At 46.2% G+C, this 20,773-nt stretch overlaps 1 long non-coding RNA gene across 3 annotated transcripts in view; it reads left to right on the forward strand.

Moving 5' to 3' along the window:
* Positions 1 to 699: 699 nt before the first annotated feature.
* LOC123383959 overlaps positions 700 to 20,773 on the forward strand; it is an 89,347-nt gene continuing 69,273 nt past the window's right edge. For all 3 annotated transcript variants that reach the window (XR_006594409.1, XR_006594411.1, XR_006594410.1), the window contains exon 1: positions 700 to 3,647. This is a non-coding gene — a long non-coding RNA (uncharacterized LOC123383959). The remainder of the gene's footprint in view (positions 3,648 to 20,773) is intronic.

Raw genomic sequence — 20,773 nt, forward strand, 5'->3', positions numbered from 1 at the left:
CAGCTACACCCTTCTCTCCATCTCTGTTATTACTCTCTTAGTGCAGGCTCTCATCATCTTTTTTTCCTAAGATATAGTTCACATGCCGTAAATTCACCCCTTTGAAGTCTCCAGTGCAGGTGTTTCATATCTTCATAGAGTCATCGTCTTTTGCTGGGACAGGTGCAGTAGTCTCATAACCAGCCTTTCCGGTGCACTGTGTACTTCCTGGCATACTCTTCTGGACTGTGCTTCCAACTTGAGCTCGTCTGATCCTTCTAAAACCCAAATATGATCATGTTCCCTTCCTCCTTTACCTACCTCTTTTATAATACCTTACAAGCTCCCCACCCCACTGCAAAATGTCTGAATTCCCAGCATGCCCCATATCTTCCTCCTTTCCAGACTGTCCTCTCCCACTGCCCCACTTTCACTCTTATAAACCACTTCAATAAAAAATCCTTGCACACATATCTCGATGAACTTGTATTAAAAATATATACTTGTGGGGCGCCTGGGTGGTGCAGTCGGTTGAGCGTCCGACTTCAGCCAGGTCACGATCTCGCGGTCCGTGAGTTCGAGCCCCGCGTTGGGCTCTGGGCTGATGGCTCAGAGCCTGGAGCCTGTTTCCGATTCTGTGTCTCCCTCTCTCTCTGCCCCTCCCCCGTTCATGCTCTATCTCTCTCTGTCCCAAAAATAAATAAAACGTTGAAAAAAAAATTTAAAAAAATATACTTGTAGTATATACAAGTATATAAAAGTATACTTGTAGTATATACAAGTATATAAAAATATATACTTGTAGTATATATTCCTAGAATTCCTAGTATGTATTCCTAGATCCAAGAATAGGCACATTTTAAAATATTGCCAAGTTGCCCAAGTGATATATGAGTGGACATGCTTGCCCACACTGTCATCAACATCAGGTAGTAACCATTTAAAAAATCTTTACAAATCTTATAGATGAAAATAATGTCATTGTTTAAATTTGGATTTCTAACTAGTGAAGTTGTGCATATTTTCGTAATGTAGACTATATTTCCTGTTCTATGAAATCCTTGTTTATGTTCTTTTCACTCTTGGGGTGTGCACTTTCTTTCTTATTGATTTGTAAGAACTTTTTATTTATTTAGGATATTAGGACTTGTAATATATGATGCAGGTTTTCTCAGGTTGTGGTTAATTCATTGCCTTTGCTTTGATGTTCTATTGTTGACAGAGAAGTTTTAAACTTTTTGGTAGCCAAATTTATCAGCCTTTTCCTTTGGGTTTCTAGCTTTCATGTCATACTTGTAAGGTCTTTCCTACTCAAAGATTGTAAAAATATTCACCCCTATTTTCCTCTGAAATGTAAATGGTTTAATTTCCTACTCTCCTTTGGGTGTTACTGCTGAAGTGAGGAGGGAGAGAAGATTCCAGCTGTATTCTGTAACGGTGGTCACACTGCTTTGGGAAACTGAGGACAACTGAGTGTGAGTACAAACCAATGACTTTGGGCAAGTTACACTCTCAGTGTCTGTGTTCCCTCTTCTGTGAAATGGGAAAAACCACAGAATGTGCTTGTAAGTGTGTGGTGAGAAGTCATTAAGATGATGTGTGTAAAGCAAAGAGCACAGTGCCAGGGGCAATGTAAACCCTCAGTGTGAGTTAGCTACTGTCCCGGTCTTTCTTCAGTGCTGGCCTTCATTCTAGCACCATTGCTGGAAGAATCCACCTTCTCCCCACAGTTGTGAAATGCCACCTGTTAAAGGCAACCATCCACTAGTTTCCCAGGTGCACTGGGTTTGCTTCTGGACTCACTCTTCTGTCAGTCTCTTCTGGGCCAGTGTCTCATCAGTGCACCTAAGGTTTGCTCACTTCTGGCCAGGGAAGTCTCCATGCCCCTTGGAGGCCCAGGCCGTGTGCCCTCAGGAACTCCCTTCTGTCTCTCCCATATCCCCTCCAGGGCCAGCCCCGTCCACCCTGTGTTTTGCATCTACTCATAAGTTTTCCTCGAACTTTCCAAGATGGGTAGGACCTTTTGTTATACGCACTTTGAGATTCAAGAAATGGAGAGCTGGAAAGTTCCACTTAGAACTTTAAAGTAAGACCGTACTCTCAGCTCTACCACATACCCTCTCTGAGCCTCCAGTTCCCATCTGTGAAACAGGGACCACCATCGCTCCCTTTTGGGGTTGTTACAAGAATCTGGCGGGGATGTGCACACCCTGGCAGAGTGCCTGACACATGGGGACACCCCAGCTTCCAGGTGACGCCGCCTGCCTGTTGGAACTTCTAGTTCTAAATCCACACAGGCTTGCTCTACCATGCTGCCCCCCCCCCCACAAGACTGAATAATGCCACGCGGAGGCCTTCAGACCTCACCAAAATCTCCAGGCCCTTCTCTGGGGACTGCACCTTCTTCAGGATGCCCACACCAGCCAGGAATGTGCCCCAACTGAACGCAACTGCAGCCTTCCTAATTGCTGTTGCTAAGTATATATAGGACGCCCTGTACTATGCAAGTAGCACGTCTTTGTCACCATGGTGACCAGGCAACTTCAGTCTCCAAACACATTCCTGTGCAGCATGTGTCTATCAGGGCAGAAGGGAGCCAGTAAAACTGTGAGTCTGGCAAAGGAGGGTGGCCCCACCCCCCAGTCGCTGGCTCTCAGAATTGAGTGGCCAGTGCCCCGCCCTTTGACTGTACAAAGCTCTTCTTCGGAAACTTTCCTTGTCGGCACCCAAACCACACATCTCCATCACCTGAAACTGATTCAGGAAAAAAGGCCCCAGGAGAAGGAGACTCTACGGGGGACACCTGCGAATCTGGGTAACTCAGAGAATGCAGGATTCACCAGGGCACCCTGAAGGCGCGGGCTTGGTGGTAGCAGAACAAATCCCCGAAGCACCCACAGAAATCCTCTTTTGGAAGGTACTCTCCAGGATGGAGCTAAAAGCAAAATGTAGGTGCCTCAAGAGAGCCTCTTGCTTCTAAGGAAATCGTGAGACAAACAGTTCCTGCTTACGGCTGTTGAGCTCCTCAGGGCCAATTGAATCAGAATCTTGGGGGTGGGGGTGAGCATCGATGCGTGTTTTCTCCAGGTGATGGTCAAGAGCCCTGATGGGAACTCCAGGTGAGGCTGCGAGGATTATCACACGCTTGAGGGAAGCTGCCAGAACTGGGAGTCTTTTTGAGGGGCAGCAAGGAGGCTGCAACCTGGAGCCCAGCAAGATCGTTTGTGAATGTGCTCCTGATACTGAGAAGACCTGTAGGGCCAGCGTCCCTGCGAAGGAGAAGGGGAGTCAGGTTTTGGGGTTGGGGGTGAAGTTCTGCTAAGAACCGAGATTGGTCTTGGGCAGTCGTGGCCCTTGCTCTGGGCTCTGCACTTCGGGGCACCCTGCCCTCACCAGGCATCCTCAGGGGCTGAGACAACTACTTGCCCAGAGCCTGCACACTCCTTTTGAAGCCGTGCCCTTGTCACGCGGGGTTCCAGAATACCTGCCCAAGTGCCCTGAGCCTGCTTCTAGGCACGCGAGGCCTCTGCCCTGGGTCCATCTTCTCCAGGAAGACTGTATAGAAAGCTGGGCACCTGACGGACAGCCCGAAGGCGGCCGCCTGCAAGCTGGTGTGGAGAGACTGGGCTGAACGGTCCCTACACTCAGAAGTCATGAGGCCATTTGTGGTAAGAGATGGGAGGGGGTGGGTGAGATGGCCTGGGGGCCAGGGACCTGCAGATGTGTTCCTGCTCCACGGTTGCTGAGGGCAGGGCTGGCTTATGCCCGTCATCTTGGCTGTACTCGGCCTCTCTCTCAAATGTAGTAACTGTGTTCTCCAAATCATGCCTCACTATGTCCTTGAGCCTGTAAATCTCCTTCTCTCTGCCTTGCGCGCTCCCTCATTGTCTGCCTTGCAGGCTTAGCCCAGGTGTGGTCTCCCCAGAGGGAGTCCTCCCCGCCCCCCACCCCCTCAGTGCTTCCAGTACCGTTGCCTGTCTGCTGCCCCTGGTCTGGGAACAGTCACTCTGATCTGCACATATGGGCAGAAAGCTTCATATCTCCTCTACGCGGCACCTTGTTTTCTTTCGGGTCCTTAGCCCCTGGCTACCACACCTAGCGGGGAACACCATTTAAGGACTGGTTCGTGAACTGGATTCAGTCATTTTGGTAATTATGGGAGGAAGGCTTTGGAGGCCTCCTCTGACATTTACCCCAAACTCTGGTTTCTTGGGGAAAATACAGTGCCCGTTCTGAAGAGTCAGTTTCTTCTGTTGAAGTAAGGGCTGGGTGATTATTGATCTGTTCTAGCATTTCCAGCCTCTGAGCTGCCCTCATGTGTGTGGACCTTCCCCCCACCCCCACCCCCTTCTGCCTGCCACCAGCTTCATGGAGAAAGCTGGACGAGCAGGTGCATCCCTGCTGCCAAAAATCCAAGGAGCTCAACTGCCCAGGGAGGAGGTGACCACGTGTCCTGATTTGCCCAGGACAAGTTGTGTGCATATCTGTTGTTCTGGAATGATTGTTAATAGGACTCCTCTTGGGGCGCCTGGATGGCTTAGTTGGTTAAGCGTCCAACTTTGGCTTAGGCCATGATCTCATGGTTCAAGCCCCGCATCGGGCTCTATGCCGACAGCTCAGAGCCTGGAGCTCGCTTCAGATTCTGTGTCTCCCTTGCTCTCTGCCCCTTCCCCACTCGTGCCTTCTCTGTCTCTGTCTCTGAAAAATAAACATTAAAAAAAATAGGGCTCCTTTCACTCTCTGAAGTGTCCCATCACTTGATAAGATATATTATGGGGCCTCTAAACAGCAGAATCTGGGGCACGCTGCCAAGATCATCAGCCTGAACATTTGCACTGTTTTACTTGAGTTCTGGGAATTCTTCGATTTACTGTATCCTCTGAACGGTTCGCAGAAAGCGGGGGTGGGGGGGTGGGGGGGTGGTATTTTCATGGCCTTATTACGAATCCTAACTGGTTCTCTTTAAAATCCAAGCAAATACTTTTAAAATTCTGTCCAATCCAGTGGCTCTCAGGCTGTGTTTCCAAAGGACACTGATGAAGGGAGTCCGGAAAGAGTACGTCCAATAACGATGGCTGTGTCCCATGTCACAAGGAAATTATGAGTCAGTGGACAGAATGGACTTGAGTTCAGTTTCTTCTCCAGCAGGTTTTTATATGCCTTTGGGAGCTGATCCTGTTTGCCAGCTGGTGGATGAATACACCAATGCTAAGTGAATATGAGTTTCTAAAAACTCAAGAAAGTGTTTAATAACTTACATATTTTTAATGAGGTGAGAATTGCATGCCTGGAATATGGCCAGATTTTCATTTGGTGAAATTCGTTGTAGTTTATGTGATGGAATTTAACACATCAACATGTCCTAGTGCTTTCATATTACATTAATATCTAACATTTGTTGTGCTTTAATATGTGGCAGGCTAGAGCCGAATGAGTCCTATACGTCATCTCTGTCATCCTCAATCCCATGAGGGAGGCGCTATGGCCACCCCATTCCATGGGAGAGAAAACCGGGCTTTGGGAAGGAAGAAAGCTTTACTCCCGGTCTTATGACTTCCAGGCGCTCTAACACCTAAAGTCCTTTGAAATCCTCTTTGAAGTCCTGAGTAGTACAGTTACAAACAATTCTGTCATTTGACCTTTGCCCTCAGGCCATGTTCGATAGCAGTTAGAGACAGCTCCCGAAGCTATAGTGATATCATCTGAATTTTCCTTTTGACTCTGAAACAACCTCTTGTTTTGCTATAGTTTTTTTTTTTTTCTTTTAAGGGGTGAAGTTAATGAATCTGGAAAAACTGAGGCCATCTCATATTAAATATTTTTTGTTTGTTTATTTTTGAGAGAGAGAGAGAGAATGCAAGCGGGACAGGGGCAGAGAGAGAGGGAGACACAGAATCCAAAGCAGGTTCCAGGCTCTGAGCTGTCCGCACAGAAGCTGATGCAGGGCTTGAACCCACGAGCCATGAGATTGTGACCTGAGCCAAAGTCAGATGCTTAACAGACTGAGCCACCCAGGTGCCCTGAGGCCATCTCATACTAAATAAGCTGCTCCTTAGCCTGGGGAGCTCTCCCAGCCAAGAGCTCTGCACACTTTCGACTGTGCTGCTCCTCAGAGCTCCGTTTCTTCCAGACCCCTCCCTCTAGTGTGCTTTCTCCTTTTCTTAGCTTGCCTACGAAGGGTGCTTTGGGATGCTTGAAATCTGGTACATAAAAGGTGCTCAATAAACACTGGTTTCAAGAATGAATGTGTCAAATGAGAGAAGCAATGACTCAGTCTCACTTTCACCAAGAGTGAACGGCTATATTTTGCCGAATCCCCTTGCTGTGAGTTTCTGGGTGACTGCCAGGAAACTGAATCTCTGTGTCCTCTGGCCGATGGAAGGTAGCAGATCCACTGGTTGTGTAAAGCTTCCCCTCTGTCCTGTGACCTCATCAAGACCATTGGAAGGCGAAGGAGGGAAACTTACCTGTCTGTACTTTGCCAATCGAATTTGCCTTTCGCAGTCCAGTTGCTTTCAACTCCCCACTGACCCTTCCACTGCATCTTACACCTGCTGCTGTGAGGCCGTGTGCTGACCTTTACCATGGGACCTGTCCCCGGGGAGGCAGCCCGCCATCTTGCCCCACCCACTGCCCACTTCCCATTTGCCTTGCTCACTCTGAGCAGCCCGACCACGTTCTGCTGTTCCTGATTCAATGATTGGCAACAGGCCACCTGAGCCTGGAGGACTTGTCCCGTCTCCTGGCTGTCTGCAGAGAGGACACCGGGAGGTGGCTGACCCAGCTGAGATGCTTTTCTTGCTCACATGGGGAGTGTGCTTACTGCCAAAAGTTCTGAAGGCCTTTGTGTCCCCCTGTGGTGTCAGAGCCTGAACCCACTTTGCATTCCAACGTTGCACTTTTCCTGGAAAGCTCTGGACTTTCTCTCCAGCACTGGTTTCGTTTCATTTCAGCTCTCGACAGGATTACAGTGGGTTCTATCTTCTGGTCTCCAGGCTTTCTCCCATCCCAAACTGGAGCCTAAGTCACTTTTTTACCATGTGATTTTTAAGTAAGCTGTATGCCCAGTGTGGGGCTTGAAGTCACGACCCTGAGATCAAGAGTCACGTGTTTTACTGACTGAGCCAGCCAGGCACCCCTCCCATACGATTTTTAATTTTTTTTTTCAACGTTTATTTATTTTTGGGACAGAGAGAGACAGAGCATGAACGGGGGAGGGGCAGAGAGAGAGGGAGACACACAGAATCGGAAACAGGCTCCAGGCTCTGAGCCATCAGCCCAGAGCCTGACGCGGGGCTTGAACTCACGGACTGCGAGATCGTGACCTGGCTGAAGTCGGACGCTTAACTGACTGCTCCACCCAGGCGCCCCCGATTTTTAAAATAATGTTTACTTTTTGTTTTATTTTACTTTTTTAAATAGTACAAAATTACATATTATGTATGTAATATACATACACACGTGTATATACATATATATATTCACGGAAGGAAATTTAGAAATTACAGGAAACAAAAAATCTATCACTCTCTTATACTAATATCTATTGGCATTTTTCTATAGATATGTCTATTTTGTCATTGTTGTTCAATCTGACTGCTTTATTGATTATCAGAGAAAAAACCCTGCAAATAGCTTTATAACAGCTTGACTATTCACTTAACTATCGATTCAGTTTTATGCATTCCCACCATCAAAAAAAATTTTTTTAATTTTATAGTAATTTTAGATTTATAGAAAAGTTGCAAAATATTACAGAGCATTCACACGTGCACTGCATCTAGCTTCCCATAGTGTTAACATCTTACATAGCCACGGTACATTTGTTGAAACTAAGAAATTCACACTGGTGCCATACTATTAACCACAGATCTTATTTGGAGCTCACCATTTTGCTCATTAACATTCTTTTTCCGCTCCAGGATCACATCAGAACACCATGTGCATTCAGTCTTCATGTTTCTATAATCTTCTCAAATCTGTGAAAAGTTCCCAGTCTTTCCTTGTTTTTCATGACCTTGGCACTTTTGATGAGTACTGATCAGGTATTTTGTAGGATGTCCCTCAGTGTGGGTTTGTCTCATGACTTTCTCATGCATAGATTTGGGAGAAGGATACCACAGGAGTGAAGTGCCCCTCTTACTGCATCGAAGGGTCTTTGTGTCTTTGTTAATGTGTATGTTCTTATAATTTTGATAAAGATAGAGCATCTTTCCATATCTTTATGGGCCCTACCACAGGGATGGAAAGTAACCCATCAATTATGACAGCACTGCAACCCAGATAAAACCTCGGAATCCCCCTTGATATAGCCCTCCGGGCAGCCTCCTGCAGAAGGCCTATACCTTGGCACATTTTGCCAGTTCTGTTCCAAATCATTTTTAAAGGCTGAAAAATAGTTTATAGAATGATTATACCCTAATGTGTTTTACTCATCCCGTATTGGGTCCCTATAGTTTTTTTCCCTTCCCTTTTTTTCCCAATTTTTAAAGGAAAAAATCCTAGTACATTACTATTATTGGATCAAAATGAATAGATATTTTTAAGGCTTTTGATGTACATTTTCAAATTGGCTCCAAAGTATTTTCATGGATTTATATCCCCAATAGCAGTGAAAATGTTGTTTTCCTAAAACTTGTCAAAATTTGCTATTCTAATGAAAAACCATGAATAGGAAACTATCATTTCACAATTGAGTCATTATCTTTTTATTGTTCTTATGTGAACTTCCTCAATTATTATAGATATTGAACTTTCTTTTACAGGTGTATTGGCTATTTATATTTAATACTTTTTCAATTATATGTGTCCTTTGTCTATTGGAAGATATTAGCATTTCCTCATTGATAGATCAAAACTATCAATCATGTATCCTATTTGTTGCAAAATTCTCCCAATCTGAAGGTTGTCTTTAAGTTTCGTTTATAGTGTTGTTAATGTACAGAAGTTTTAAAGTTTTATTTAGTGAGAACCCAAGTTCAGTTTTCACCCTCAAACGAGCCGGTAATCCTAGCCTAAATTATTAAACAAACGTCTCATTCTTCAGTAATTTAAATGCCACATTTGTCAAATATTTAATTCTTGTGTAATTTGAGTATTCTTTGGTATTTATTTCTTTCTGTGGAGTTTGTATCAAATTCTGTACCCCTACTTTCTCATATCTTTAGCATAGTGTTATAATACTGTTTAATATTATATAGAACAAGAGCCTCTCATCATTCTGGTTTTAAAAAAATTCTAGCTATTCTAATGATGCTTTTTTGGATAAATTTTAGGATTGTTGAGACATGTTTTTGATCTTCCATAAGAATATTTATTCTAGGGGCGCCTGGGTGGCTCAGTCGGTTGAGCGTCCGACTTCAGCTCAGGTCACGATCTTGCAGTCCGTGAGTTCGAGCCCCGCATCGGGCTCTGGGCTGATGGCTCAGAGCCTGGAGCCTGCTTCCGATTCTGTGTCTCCCTCTCTCTCTGCCCCTCCCCCATTCATGCTCTGTCTCTCTCTGTCTCAAAAATAAAATAAACATTAAAAAAAATATTCTAATTACATTAAGTGTATGATATGGATTAATTGGGGGGAATTGCTAGCCTTACCATATTCAATCTTTTTATTCAGTTAGCTGGTCTTTCACTTTATTCACATCTTACATATCCTTTTGAGAAGAATTTTGCTTTTTTTCTGAGTTTTCTATGCCTTGGATTCTTTAGTCAAGTTTTAACTGCCCAATTGAAATAATAACGTGAAGAAGTGAACTTTCCGGCAGAAATGTCAGTATGGGCTGGAGCAAAGGAGGTAGACGACCAAAAGTCCTTGTCAAAGGAAAGGTTGCTTGCAATAACTTGCAGGTGGACAGAGTGTGGCAGATGGAGCCAGGCTTGGGGTCAGCTCCCAGATTCACATTCACCAGCCTGGGATTTACTCCTATGGGCCTCACACCTTCACTGGGAGATGGGGATAGTGACCCTGTAGAAAGGTTAAGACTGGAGCTTGTGTGGGCAGAGTATCCAATATGGTACCCAGCACATTTAAGTGCTCAACGAATGATTTATTTAAAAAAAAAAAAAAAAAAGTCATTCCTCATTCCCCCTTCTCCCACCCCCAGCTCTAGGCAACCACAGATCTGCTCTCTGTCTCTGAATTGGCCTATTCTGGACATTTCCTTTAAATGGAGCTGCACAATTTATGGTGCTTTGTGCCTGGCTTCTTTAGCTCAGCCATCTACGTCCAAGGTTCATTCATGTGGTACCATGTATCTGCACTTCATTCCTTTTTTTTTTTTTAAGTTTATCTGACTTTCTTTTTTTTTTTCAATATATGAAATTTATTGTCAAAATGGTTTCCATACAACACCCAGTGCTCATCCCAAAAGGTGCCCTCCCCAATACGCATCACCCACCCCCCTCTCCCTCCCATCCCCCATCAACCCTCAGTTTGTTCTGTTTTTAAGAGTCTCTCATGCTTTGGCTCTCTCCCACTCTAACCTCTTTTTTTATTTTTTCCTTCCCCTCCCCCATGGGTTTCTGTCAAGTTTCTCAGGATCCACATAAGAGTGAAAACATATGATATCTGTCTTTCTCTGTATGGCATATTTCACTTAGCATCACACTCTCCAGTTCCATCCACGTTGCTACAAAGGGCCATGTTTCATTCTTTCTCATTGCCCTGTAGTACTCCATTGTGTATATAAACCACAATTTCTTTATCCATTCATCAGTTGATGGACATTTAGGCTCTTTCCATAATTTGGCTATTGTTGAGAGTGCTGCTATAAACATTGGGGTACAAGTGCCCCTATGCATCAGTACTCCTGTATCCCTTGGGTAATTCCTAGCAGAACTACTGCTGGGTCATAGGGTAGGTCTATTTTTAATTTTCTGAGGAACCTTCACACTGCTTTCCAGAGCGGCTGCACCAATTTGCATTCCCACCAACAGTGCAAGAGGGTTCCTGTTTCTCCACATCCTCTCCAGCATCTATAGTCTCCTGATTTGTTCATTTTGGCCACTCTGACTGGCGTGAGGTGATATCTGAGTGTGGTTTTGATTTGCATTCCCTGATAAGGAGCAACATTGAGCATCTTTTCATGTGCCTGTTGGCCATCTGGATGTCTTCTACTTCATTCCTTTTTAATGGACAAATTTTTCTGTATAGAGACACAGCATTTTATTTATCTGTCAGTTGATGGACTTCTAGGTTGTTTCTCCTTTTGGCTATTATGAATAATGCTGCTGTCAACATTTTTGGACAAGTTTTTATGGAGATGTAGTTTTCAGTTGGTTCAAATGGGAACTATGTTTAACCTTTCCAAGAACTGTCACGCTGTTTTCCAAAGTGGTTGCAGCATTTTATATTCCTAACGGTGGTGTATGAGGTCCCATTTCTCCACATCCTTGCCAACAATTGTCTTTTTTATTTTAGTCACTCTAGTGGGTGTGAAGTAGTATCTCATGGTAGTTTCGATTTTCATTTCCTTGATGGCTAATGATGTGGAGCATGTTTTCATATGCTTGTTGGCCATTTGCATATCTTTGGAGAAGTATCTATTCAGATCCTTGCTCATTTTTTAAATTAAGTCATGGGGTTTGTTTGTTGGTTTATTTATTTACTTGTGAGAGAGAGAGAGAGAGAACAAACGAACGAGTGGGTGAAGGGCAGAGAGAATCAGAGAGAATTCCAAGCAGGGCTCCATTCTGTCAGCAGGGTTTGAACCTTGAGATCATGACTCAAGCCAAAACCAATAGCTGGTCACTTAACTGACTGAACTATCCAGGTGCCCCGAGTCATGGGTTTTTAAAAACAATTGTTGAGTTGTAAGTTTTCTATATATATTCTAGATACAAGTCTGTTATCAGATATATGCTTTGCAAATATTATCAGACATACAATTTGCAAATACTTTTCCTATTCTGTAGATTGTCTTTCTGCTTTCTTATGGTGTCAAACTAGCTTCGGCCACAATCGACTTTTATTGGAAAGCAATTTCAGAGTGCCCTGGGTACACAGACCTCTTTGTTGGCCCCTCTTTCATTTCTCCATCCTTTCCTGCTCTCTCTACAGATGGATTTCACTGCTTTGTCTGAGCTAACCAGCCAGCCCAGGCTGAGACCAATGCCTTAGTCTCCATCCCAAGCTCCAAAAAGAGAGTACCTGATTGTTTTCGTTTAGATGAACCGTGTGGCCAGAGAGGCCACTATCATGTAATAGAAGGACAGCTCCAGGGAATTATTGAGAGCTGAAAATACACCCTTAGAGTGATCTATTGCCAAATTGAGCATAGCCCCCAAATCTCTGTACCTTTCTACACAGCTCTCTTCATTTGGGCATCACCGTCTGCGAGGGAGGATGGGGATGGGGTGGCTCCGACGAGAGATGCAGTAGAGCATTTTCTCCCCCTCCCCCGCCACTGTGCTCAGGCAGTCATTCCAACCACCATTTGAAATACAGGTGTGTGTCAGATACTGTCCTCGGTGCTAAAGATATGGGTGAAACCCCAATACGTTTGGGGGCTTTAGATGGTTCATTTCGTGTACCAAGACATTTTAAAATACACAGTTTAAAATTAATTAAAACCAGGGGCGCCTGGGTGGCGCAGTCGGTTAAGCGTCCGACTTCAGCCAGGTCACGGTCTCGCAGTCCGTGAGTTCGAGCCCCGCGTCAGGCTCTGGGCTGATGGCTCGGAGCCTGGAGCCTGTTTCCGATTCTGTGTCTCCCTCTCTCTCTGCCCCTCCCCCGTTCATGCTCTGTCTCTCTCTGTCCCAAAAATAAATAAAAAACATTGAAAAAAAAATTTTTTTTAAATTAATTAAAACCAGATAATAATTTTTTGCTTACAAAAAGAATTAAGGAATATTAATGAGGAACACATCTGTACCTCCTCCAACCCTTTCAAAATCTCTTTTCTTTCTTTTCTAGCAGCTAGTAGGTAGATGCCCCAGAACATCTCAGTTGTCAAATTCTGTCTAAAGTCTACCCGGTGTCCAGTTTCCTGCTACAGCTCGGGACCTGTTTCTCTCTACCCATGTTTCCAGTGTTATCACAATCATTCGATAACTTGGCCAGTAAAGACTAAACTCTTTTCAGGGGGTAGGGAAAAGGGAAACTATGAGTAGGCAAAGAGAAGTTATCTCCAGCTGGTTAGGAGTGAGAAGCGAGAAAGAACATGTCTCCATCATACAGAGATGAATGGGACCAGGTACTCACCCCGTTTGGCAAAATAGTCTCCCAGGAACACAGATTACAGGCCAGTACACCTCTTCTTGGGACTGGGGAGTATATTGGGAAAGGTACACACAGGTTTGAGGGGTATGTCAAAAAGAGTAGCAGTTTCAAGAGGGGTAGAATCCATCATGTGGCCAAAGCGTGATTCAGAGAGGAAGTTTCACTGCTTTTTTTGTTTAATGTTTATTTATTTTTGACAGAGAGAGAGCGAGCGAGCATGAGCGGGGGAGGGGCAGAGAGAGAGGGAGACACAGAATCCGAAGCAGGCTCCAGGCTCTGAGCTGTCAGCACAGAGCCCGACGTGGGGCTCGAACTCACGGACTGTGAGATCATGACCTGAGTTGAAGTTGGACGCTCTACCGACTGAGCCACCCAGGCGCCCGAAGTTTCACTGCTTCTGATTTACAAATGGGAAAAATTCGGTCACCGGTAAACTGCAGCTTGAACGCTATGACCACCCAGTCGAACCACACTCCTGCTCTTAACCGAACCACCACCTTCTCCAAATTTTACCAGGCACGTGCAGATCGTGGGTCTCAGCCCACAGAATGCACAGGGCCCCACCAGGCTGGTGGTGAAGAAGAGCTGGGCTCTTCAACACGTTATTTTTCATCCTGCCTCTGGAAGGGACAAAAGAGTGCACAAATTTGGCTTTCTTTCGCAAGGAACCAAACTGAAATTTGAAAGGGATTTCCAGTGGCTTGATGAGGGGAAGCCTGGCTGTCTCCTCACCAGGCCCCGTCTGCCTCGTTCCACGGGAGCAGCTCTGCCAGATGACTATTTACAGCCCCCCTGCCCTCCGTTGCTGCCTGGAGGGAGCCCTCCCTGACTTGAGCCGCTGAGCATTCAGACTGCCCCTGGGTGCTCCGATGAGTCGAGAAGGAGCAGCACACACCGCATTTGAAGCGTAGCTGTCAAAAGGCCATCCATCCGCCTATATGTTTATTCATGATCTTTTTGGACTTTCCAATCGACCAAACTTGGCAGCTTGCCCGTCCATGCTGCAGTGGGGATCTGCTCAGTCTCCGACCTATAAGTCAAGAGAGCTGCGCTCGCTGCCAATACACTGCCTGGGACACCGGCCAGGTGCCCGGGGGTGGGAATGTTATTGGATGCTTGATAAATATTTGTCGAATCTTAAATAAATTCACTTCCTGAAACCCGCTCAGAGATAGTGAACGGGCAGAGGGAAGTGAGAAAGAGTGCCCTTCTCTTCTCCTAGGAGATTGATTCAGTTATTACGTTAGAAATAGACACGCGAATTAGCATGTGCTCAGAGCTGGATAGAAATCCACCCATTAACCCGAATAAAATTGAATATATTCCGTGACTCTTTTTGCTATCATTGGGTTAGGTTTTTAGGGATTTAAAAATGATATATCTATAAAACTGAAAGCCGGAAAAACTCCACAATGACCCCTAAGATCTGTCTGAACAAAGAGAAGATACGGTCTTGACCCTCTAAGGGGTGCACGTGAGAAATGCCGATTCATCCCCATACATACACTGTCCTAACAGCAGTCCCGGGGGGAGCTCGGAGGAGTTAAGAGGTTGGAGGAATGAGATCATTTGGGTCAGAAGTGGTCAGGGAGGTTATTTATGCAGAAGGTGGGCATTCATTCATTTTTTTTCTTTTAAAGAAATATTTCTGGGCACCGCTCCTGCTAAGCACCGATATCAGAATGAGCCAGATACAATTCTTGTCTCCAAGGAGCTCCCACTATTGGAAGCACAGCCAAGTCAGCCAGCACTTGTGGTACCAGCTGATGCTGTTCTGTGTGACATGCGGGGGCGGGGGGAAACACCGTAGGGGACAAAGACCCAGCTGAGCGAGCTAGACTATAGGGGAGGCTTTCTGGAGGAAGTATCTCTGGAACTAAATCTTAAAGACCGAGTCAGACAAAGACCATGAAGGATAATTGCAGAAGAAGGAACAGCACGAAAGAGCTTTGGGAAGAGAAAGAAGTCAGGTTTTGCTGCACTGAGAGATCTCCGAGCTGAGGCCATAACAGCCCGAGGGGCAAATGGCAAAGGGTTTTGTGGACTCCGCTGGGGGGAACCTCCAAACTGAGGCGGGAGGCCTGGAATCCCATTAGGACACGTGATACGAGTAAATAGCAATGAGGTGCCATTTGGCTTTGACAGTGGAAAGAAGTGAGACAGATGGAGAGACCAGGGGATATTCTGGGTGTACGAGTCTGAGGTAAAAAATTTTCTGTGCGTTTGTGGGCTCACTAAGGAGGCTGTGGTGGCTGGAAGTGGGAGTGACTAATGCCAGATGCCGAGGGCTGTGAAGGGGCTGAGATTTTCCCTAGCTGTAAGGTAATGAAGCAGCCTGCCACAGTTGCGTGGGTGCTGACAGAAGCCTCCTGAGACAGGGACCGGAGGCTTTGTGACTGCCGGCGACAGCGGGATCCAGAGCAACCGATCGGTTCCCTGAGCCCCCAGGCCCGCTGGGGCTGTGCATGTGAGTCTAGATAGACGTCCCCCCCACCCCAGGGAAGGGGCGGTGGACTTGGGGAACCCACCACCTTCTAGCAGGCTCGTCTGTATCCGGGAGGAAGCTGTGATCTCATCCCTCAAGGGCGCTGGCTGCAAACACCACGTCTGGAAACAGCCTGGGACCAGCTAAAGAAAGATCAAGGCCCCGGCAAGAAGTGTAGGAATGCCAATTGAGAGTAACGAGGATCTGGGTTCAATTCCCGGCTCTGGCTCTGGTGAACTGGGGCAACAGACTTAACCTCTCTGAGCCTTTGTTTCCTCACATACAAGATGGGTACTTTGTAGGGTCTGGGGGAAGATTAAATGAGGTCCTATTTACAAGATACGGCACAAGAGCTGGTGTTCAACGAAAGCTCAGTAGAAGCTGCTAGAGTTAGTATTCTCTCTCACACTCTCTCTCACACACTGTCCAACATTTCAAGTCCTCTTTTTCTGCAATTCCAGAACCTTCTATATTCAGTTTCCATGTGGCTGTCCCTACCAGGTTCTGCCTTTGTCCAGCCTCCTTGGGCTGAAACCTCTAACTGGACAGCACAGCGGGCCAGTGCATCTATTTTCCAGAAGCTGTGGTTGTGGGGTGCTGAAGGCTCGGAGCTGCCCACTTCCTCCCAAATTATCTTTAGCCCAGCAGGAACCACCCCACTCAGGGGCACCCAACCCCTCTTCAAAACCCAACTCATGACTGATGGACACAGAGTATAAAAGTCTGGCCTTCTCGTCTTATTGTGGAGTCAACTCCAAGTGACAATTCTTTCTCCAGAGCTCCCCCTGGGAAGGTTGAAGTTAGACACCAGCTGAGACCACATCCCTGCCTTGCCCTTCCTCCCTCACTCCCTCGTCTGGAGAAGACCTCCTCAATAAATCAGATACACTGAATCCTTGCCTCAGGCTCTCGGCACCTCCTTGGGAACATGGCTCAGGACTGACAGTCGTCTTAGTTCTTGATTCCGGCTTCCCCTCAGACAGTGTCTTTCAGGACTTGAGTCCAGGCGATGGAGCCCATCAGAGCAACTCTTGCTCTTAACTCCAGCCCTGGGTCTTCTTCACGGGGAGGAGAACCATAGTCTTGCCAGAACAGGAAAGGAGATTAGATAATACTCAAATCATGAAGTGTATGACCCCTCCTCCTGACTTCTCCAGGCCACATTTGTACCCATTCTGCCTGCAAAGTTGCTGCTCTGTGTTTGACTTCTTTCTCTGCCTTCTCATTTGGCCATGAGCATGTAAGGGGCAGGAAGCGGGACTGAGTGGTGGCCGCATCCTCTGCACCCAACAAGGGTCTACACGCAGCAGGTGTTCAGCAAGCATTAAGGATCAGTGACAGCCAGGACCACAAAGAAAGGCAGTAAATGACCAAAGTGAAGGCTCATGTAGGGACCCATCAAGGGACACCCCCACCCCACCCCATAAGGTGGAAGATCCCAAAGAGAAGCAGCTGCCAGTTCCTGGGCATAACGTGTGCCAGACGTGAGTGAGACTCTGTGTGCTCCACACATTCTCATTTAATTCTTACAATCTTCCTTGGAACATATTATTGTCTCCATTTTACTACCGAGATCATCAAAGCTCAGAAAAAGTAAATAACCTGACCAGCATCAAGCGTGAGAAAGTGGCAGAGTCAGATTTTGAGCCCTACTCTGGCTGTTCTCTTTCTCTTTCCGCTATGACGTCCTGAAGCGTTTGGAGTCGCTCTTCCCGGAACCTGAATCCCTGTGGGTGCTTGAGCCAGAAAGGGCTGGCTGGCGGCGGAGTCGCAGCGGGCCGCGTGGGCAGCTGGATGGGGGTGGATGGGGAGTTTGGAAACGAATCTGCTCTTTTACTGGGGCTGACGGTCGGGAGCAGCACAGTTGCTGCGAGGAGCCAGCAACAGGGCGAAGCTGATGCAGTGATGGTCCAGCCCCTGGAGAAGCCAGGCTGGTGCCCGATCTGCTCAGACCTTCTGGCTCTGGGCAGGCAGGAGCCCTGGGCGCTGAGCTGTGTGACTCTGACGGGCCTCCATTTCTCATCAACTGAGGGAACGGGGCGGCCGTTGGAAGGTTTCTTCCAGCTCTGAGTCCCTGGTTCCCAATCAGTGAAAGGTCTGATGCTTCCCATCCCTCTTTGCTCCTCTCTGTGTAAATCCTGGGCTGACGACCAGCGATCCAAGTCCCTCAGTCCAGCCAAGGCGACAGAAAGCCTGACTTTCTCAGCCCTGAAAAGAGCTGACAGGCTGTTCTCTGGGCTCCCCTCTGCAGGCAGCATTGACAAGGGCTGGAAGAGGGGGACTTTGGCACGGGGACTTCTCGAGTTGTTCCACAGAGGACCTCTTCTCTTTCCCAGGCATAGTGACAAATACTGCTGCTCCCTCTGGCTGTAAGGGCCAAGGGGGTGTGGACAAGTTTCCCATGCCCGGGCTCTTAGGAAAATCGCAAGCGAAGAAAAAAATGCGCATGGGCTTTTGGCTCTGCTTCTTGACCTGATGCCAGATGGCCACCGGGTTCAAAATTACATCACCATTGACTATCTGAGTAATTTCTCTGTTTGACCATCTTGGAAGAATAGCTACCTTGGCAACAGATTGTTATCAGTTCCTTAATGATTTGGGCTGAGGAACAAGTTTCCTTTATGCTGAAAGCCAGTGGCTTGAGAGCTGGATCTGGATGGCCTCCCCCTCCCAGGTCACTAAGTGGATGCTACAGTATTAAGAAACGGAGCTGGGTTTGACAGCCACGTTTGTCTGTTAAGCGGCAAGGGCCAGGCCAGCGGTGCTGGGATTCCCGATGTCACCTGCCCACCTAGCAGTGGACTGACTGCTCCCTGAAAGCTGCTCCATGCCAAGAGAGGATCCAGCACTGTCCCGAGTGCAATCGCCCCTGGGTCCTGCTGAGGCCCCTGGGCGCTCTGTTCCTGATGCTTCCGCTCTCCCCTGCTTCTTACGGTATCTATCTCTCACTCACTGGATGCCACGCATTGTTCTCTGTGCTTCGGATGAATTTGAAAAGCAGGAAGGATTTTCCAGGAAATATCTAAAATAAACAAAACAAAACTGGGAGATTCACAGGAAAGTAGTCGGTAGAAAAAGGTGCAGTGTGATTTTTAAGGTCCACGTGGAGTTGCAGAAGGTGGGAGGGGAGTTGAAGGTGAGGATATGAAGCTCAGAAAGTTGAGGTAGTTTGTCTAAAACAACACATCTGCCAAGTGGTGAGGCTGGGATTTGAACCTGAGTGTGCCTCGTGCCCGAGAGGGGTGGGATGATGGGCTATATCAGTGGGAGCTGGTAGAGCCCTGAATGTGCCTTTAAAAAACAGCTCTGGGGGCGCCTGGGTGGCGCAGTCGGTTAAGCGTCCAACTTCAGCCAGGTCACGATCTCGTGGTCCGTGAGTTCGAGCCCCGTGTCAGGCTCTGGGCTGATGGCTCGGAGCCTGGAGCCTGTTTCCGATTCTGTGTCTCCCTCTCTCTCTGCCCCTCCCCCGTTCACGCTCTGTTTCTCTCTGTCCCAAAAATAAATAAACGTTGAAAAAAAAATTAAAAAAAACAAACAAACAGCTCTGTCTCGTAGCAACTAGCCCTATGCCTTTGACCATGGAGGGGATCACAAATGCTGTTGAATGAATGAGTGATTGGCCACATGTGTGGGTCTGAGGTTCTCTTACTGCACATAAGCTCAGACTTACAGGGCTGCCCTGCCTTCTCCTGACTTTTGATCTTGGGCTTTAGGGAGGCAAAAGCTTCCAAGCTCCAGTAGACCTTCCTAAAGCCTCCCAAAGTCTTCCCACAGGTAGCAGAAAGGTTACCCAGGCCAGGGTGTTGGGCTTTAGCTGACAAAAAGAGGCTATATTCAGTCCTCTAAATCCAAGGAAGAAAAGGCAAGGCATAACAGAATTATTAAAGGCCAACTATTTTGGGAAGCTATGCTTTACATATGTAGTCTCATTTCTAATTTGCCATGAGCCTCCAGGTGATTATTATTGTGCCCATTTTACAGCTCAGAGCACTGAGGTCCAGAAAGGGCAAAGCATGTGGGGTAACAGAATTAAACTTGTATTGTGTATAGCAGATATTGAAATAAAGACATGGTCTTTATTTTATAAATATCTTGGATTGGAAGTAAAGGCACTCACCAAGGGAAGCAGTAGCCACATCTTTAGAGACCAGCATTGGTAGAAGATGGAGAAGGAAGATTCTGCTATTTCCATTAAAGTAATTTAAATCTGAAAAAGGAGTTTACCATTTTTGCTTGCTTTTAATTTGTTTGAAAGGGGAAAATGAAGGGGTGAGCATGGAAAGCTCAGAGTGGGCAAGAGGGGGGTGGTGAGGAGGTCCTGAGTGACTGGTTGACTATCGGTGCCCCCACCAGTGCTGGGAACTCAGGCCACTTCCTGTATGGCCTCAGTCCTGCCACTGGCAAGTAGCACTTTCAAACTTTAGATTTGAAAGAGAACAATAGACAGCAGTGTGGACGGACTTTTGATACAAGGGCTAATTCCTCAGCGGAATCTAGACTGTCAAAGATGAAGGCAAAACAGGAAGCAGGGAGAAAATGACCCCTGTGTTCAAGTGAGAGAATATTCTGGCATCTCTGAATTTCACGTTGAGAAATTAGGCCTTTAGGGGTGGCTGGGTGGCTCATTTGGTTAAGCGTCCTACTTCAGCTCAGGTCATGATCTCACAGCTCATGGGTTCAAGAGCCGTGTTGGGCTCTGTGCTGACAGCTCAGAGCCTGGAGCCTGCCTTGGATTCTGTGTCTGTGTCTGCTCTTCCACAAACCACACGGTCTCTGTCTCAAAAATAAATATTAAAATATATATACATATACACACATATATATATACATATACATATGTATGTATATGTATATATGTATATGTATATATTTTAATATTTATTTTTAAACATATTTTATTTTTTAAAAATATTTTATATATTTACACATATATATACATATACATATATATACATATATAATATTTATTTATTTATATTTATATATAATATATAAATAATAAATATATATTTATATAAAAATATAAAATATTTTATATTATTTATTATATTTTTATAATATTTATTTTTTATTATATATATTTTATTTTATTT

This window comes from Felis catus, chromosome A2, assembly GCF_018350175.1.
Source record: "Felis catus isolate Fca126 chromosome A2, F.catus_Fca126_mat1.0, whole genome shotgun sequence".
NCBI lineage: Eukaryota > Metazoa > Chordata > Mammalia > Carnivora > Felidae > Felis > Felis catus.